General features: G+C 38.4%; 1 pseudogene; it reads left to right on the top strand.

The window, feature by feature from the left end:
* The first annotated feature begins 1561 nt into the window (after positions 1-1561).
* LOC126487558 (KATNB1-like protein 1) lies at positions 1562-3483 on the top strand (annotated as a pseudogene).
* The last annotated feature ends 1156 nt before the right edge of the window (positions 3484-4639 follow it).

The following is a 4639-nucleotide window of genomic DNA, read 5'->3' as shown; positions in this document are numbered from 1 at the left end:
AAGAATATTTACCAGTTTAGAATTCTCGGGTTCTTAGGTGTTCCTTTCCTATAGTGTATTTCCTCTTGATTTCTATGACTTTGCACGCTGTAAAATCAGTCTTATCCAAAGGCAAAAAAATGTGCCAGAGGGCCTGTCAATATGAACACTCATTTTCATATTCTTAAATAATATTTATAAAGCAAGTGGAGGGGCCGGCAGAGGTGGCAAGACGAGTTGTCTGCGAGTAAATGCTGCTTCTGCAGAAGAGCCAGGTTCTTTTCCCAGCATCTGTGTCCGCTGGCTCACAATGACCTCTAACTCCAGTTGTGAAGGATCCAATACCCTCTCCTGGCTTCCGCCAGCATCTGCACTTGGGTGCATGTAATCCTGCCCCTCTTCAGACACACATTTAAAAAAATAATCTTAAAAACAAGTAGAGACAGAAAGGTATTATTTTTAAAGTACATTGATTATTTGCTGATAAGCTAAGAGTATCTTCTGAGTTATCCCAAATATTCATGCACCGTGGTTCTGTGGTAAAGTTTTTAAACCCTCTTGACAACTGAACCTTAAATATCTGCTTCTGAATTTTCCCCTAGATCTTTTCAGCTGCTTATTTGATTGCCGAACTGACCCAAAGTTCAACATTTGAAATCGTTTAAGCCTGTTTCCACCCAAAGGCTTTAATTTTTTCCTCTTCCTTCTACCGCATCCCCACAGCATGCCGCTGGAGGCTCTTGTTCTTATTTTATCTGCTCATTGAAAGTCAAAGAGGCCGCAAACCCATGGAGTGTTCTGAGAGCAGGTGGTAGCAGGTGTTAAAATGCAGGACATCATTACTCTGTGTGTGTTTGGGGTGGGGGGGAATCACCCAGGAATGGTTCTTGGGTGCATGGAGTACCTGGGCTGATAAGGGAAGGTGATTTCAAGAAGCATGGTAATTCGTGTTTTCAAAATGAATAATCTTTTTCGTGTACATAGATTTTTTTAAGGCATCTGTTTTTGTTTTTTTAAAAAAGGGTCTCCTAAATATCATCTATCACTTGCTAAGTATTTAAGGTGTGGTTTTACATAACTTCTCTTTGATTCAAGTTTAATGTAGCCGTGACTGGTTAGCTGTGAACACCACAATAGAGCTCCCATATTCAAGACTTCAGCGACTGAGAAATTTCAAGAAGGAATGGGCCAGAACCAATAAAGTAAGGGCTGGCGTTTCTACTCTTGTACCCCATATATAAGACAACTGAATAGAATCTGTTTAAATCCTCATCTTGGAGGGAAGGTTTTGAAGATTCAGGAAGTAAACAATGCAGAAGTCTGAGAAAAACCCTGAACCACAGCAGATTCACAAGACCTTCTCCCTGCACCATTATAAAATTAGGAAAAATGGCTGACGAGAAAGCAGAGGAAAGATGGCCGAGGAGAAAGCATGCTTTTGGTGCATGGTGCTATTTACAAGGCAATGCAGAGGGATCCAACGTTCAGGCTTTCATGGTTCTTTATGCATGCTGGGATAGGAATTTGCTGATTCTTTCTTTGAGTTGTCTGTCCATGCTCCTATAAGTAACCCTTCGGGACTCTCCGAGCTGCAGGGCGCGGTTCGTCAGCACGGTGGCTGGGCTGAGGCGCTTGCGGTACCAGGAGGCGCCGGCACTTAAGAGATTATGGCATCTGACACCCACCATGTTAAAAAACGGAACTTCTGTAATAGTATTGAGGATCATCCTCTTGATCGTCCTAGAAAGAGGATCTCTAATTTCACTAGTAAGAACATGAAGGAGGTTAAGAAATCTCCAAAACAGTTGGCTGCTTACATAAGTAGAACAGTTGGACAAGCTGTGAAAACTCCAGATAAACTGCGGAAGGTGCTCTATCACAGAAAGTTAGTTCGTCATCCCTTTCCAAATCCTTGTTATAGAGCTAAGCAGTCCCCTGAAAGCGGGGGCTGTGACACGGCAAATAAAGGAAATGAACTGGCTTCCGCAGGCCATCTGCCCGAAAATTTACGCCATGATAGTCGAACATTTGTAGTTAACACCAGTGATCCTGGTTCTTCACAGACAGAAAGCCCGTTATCAAAGTATAGTGGCTCTTTTCTGAGGTGTCTCAGGACCACGAGACAATGGCCCAGGTTCTATTCAGCAGGAATTTGAGATTGAATGTAGCTTTGACTTTCTGGAGAAAGGGAAGTATAAGTGAGCTTGTAGCTTATTTAGTGAGGATAGAAGACCTCACTGAATTTAGTGAGGAATTGTGGTAGATTGCCTTCCTGTTCTAACCAATAGTTTACAGGAAGAAAAGCAATATATCTCACTTGGCTGCTGTGTAGACTTACTGCCTCTAGTAAAGTCTTTACTTCAAAGCAAATTTGAAGAATATGTAATAGTTGGCTTAAAGTGGCTTCAAGCAGTAATAAAAAGGTGGTGGTCAGAACTCTCATCTAAATCAGAAATTACAAGTGATGGAAATATTAAAATTTTAAAGCAACAATTGAATGGATTATTGAATGGGAACAGGAAAGCCATCTTACTTTGGTTCCAGGATATACTGGTAACATAGCTAAGGATGTAGATGCTTATTTATTACAGTTGCATTGAGAGATTTCATTTTCTAAAGAGTGTTTGGCTGTTCAAACAGCGCTGGATTATATGATTTCCAAAAGTAGGTCTCTCCTGAGAACTGTGAACTGTGGAAGAAATAAAAACATTTTTTTCTTTTAAAAAGCCACATAATAAAGCCACTAATGAAATCCTAACAATGTACTTCACATTGAAGTGGAAATATCCGGAAGAAGCAAGTTCAACTTCAATGAGGTGAAAGTGCACTCTAAAGACTGTTCGCCTTGCTGCACACAGAACCATTACAGCTGTTTGGTAGGGGTGTTCAAGAACTTCTGGGTCTTAACTCATTCCTGCATAAGAATATCATTTATAGTATTCAAAACAAGACAGGACTTTTACCAGGAACTACAAAGACCAATCACTAATTTTTGTTGTGTTTTATGAAGAAACACTTAAATGTGTGCAGCTATTTCTTCTGTTGAAAAGACTTCAAAAGTTTAAAACATCATAATAAGTAATATTAAAATTTTTTGTCCACACTGATACCGTGTACAAATGCCTTAATTATTGATAAGCCAATGTGTTATAATACCAATATCTTTTAAAAAAATTAAAAACAACCATGCTTCTGGCATGATAAAATCTTGGAATTAAATCAGGGGTTTACATTCATGTAGAATGTTGTTGTTGAAGTATATTCTACACCATTTTTTAAAACTTGAGACATTTTTAGCATCTCTGAATTTTTTTTGCCAGAATCTTCATGATATGTTTGTATGAATGTGTTATTCGTATACAAAGAAAAAGGTGAATATGTATTTGTATGAATATTTAACTGGAAATGTTCTTGGAGTTGGATAATTTATATTCACTTTTTATTGTATATAATTTCTAATATTTTTCATTTTTGTAACATTTAAACTTCATTTGAGTAAATTTACTAAATATTTCTATTTTTTGCTTTTTCAATTCTAAAAAAAAAAAAAAAAAAAACCAAGAAAGTCATTGGCTCACTGTTGGCGGAGACTGCTCATTCATTCCTGGCTACCCAGACCTGACATAATCACACAGATTTTATTAATTAAAACACTGCTCAGCCTATTAGGTTATGCATATATCTAGCTAACTCTTATATCTCAAATTGGCCCATTTCTAATTTTTTGTATTTTTACCACAAGGCTCATGGTTTATCCGTAAAGTTCCTGGATGTGTGTCTCCCCTGGCTGTTACATGGTGTCTCACTGACTCCACCTACTTTCTCTTCTATCTCTTTGGAATTCTCACCTTACTCTATTCTGCCCTTTGATAGGCCCAATCAGCTTCTTTATTCATTAACCAAACACATTCACGGCATACAAAGGGAAATCCCACATCAGCTCACCAAACTGGATACCACATTGGTGATATTCTTACTTGGTTCATCTCTAGTACCCTGTCTTGGGTGAGGTGTTTGTTTATGTATCCCCAGGAAGAATGACATAACCACTTCTTGTTACTAATTTCACTCATGTGCCCCTCTGTCAATCCTGACACCATGCTACCTTCTAACCTGCAGCAGAGCTCCCCTTTGTGTAGTTTCCCTGTTATTTTACACTTTGTCTGCACCTCTATGCACATGGATTAGACGTTGACCACCACCAACAACACTAATCACATTCCACTTACTCTTTTTATTCTTAAACTTGACCAAAGCTTATCAGAACACAATTGGCAGGGATGGCTAGACGGCAGGAGAGAACATTCTATCCTAGAACCAACCTCATCCCTTATCCTTTGCATCCAGAACCACGGGGGGTAAATAAGATCAAATGCATTTATATGAATATTGTTTATAGTTTTGATAGCTGACATGGATTTTATAGAAGGAATAGCTCAGAAAACAAAGAAATCAACAAGAATGGAGATATCTCACAGAGAAAGCCAGTATCTGGTATCTAGAGCCATGTATATAAACTCTGAATGCAGATAAAATGACTCTGGAGGCTTTGGCAAAATCCCAGTGTCTTCCAATGAATGAAATGTTAAATTTTAATGAGTTTTTTCCCAAATATTCTTTCTGATATTTTATTTTGATTGGTAATATAGAACACTGGGTT

This window comes from Alexandromys fortis, unplaced genomic scaffold, assembly GCF_014885135.2.
Source record: "Alexandromys fortis isolate MF-2015 unplaced genomic scaffold, M_Fortis_MF-2015_v1.1 scaffold_8_1_9099942, whole genome shotgun sequence".
Classification (NCBI taxonomy): domain Eukaryota; kingdom Metazoa; phylum Chordata; class Mammalia; order Rodentia; family Cricetidae; genus Alexandromys; species Alexandromys fortis.
This window is presented reverse-complemented; position numbering and strand designations above follow the sequence as displayed.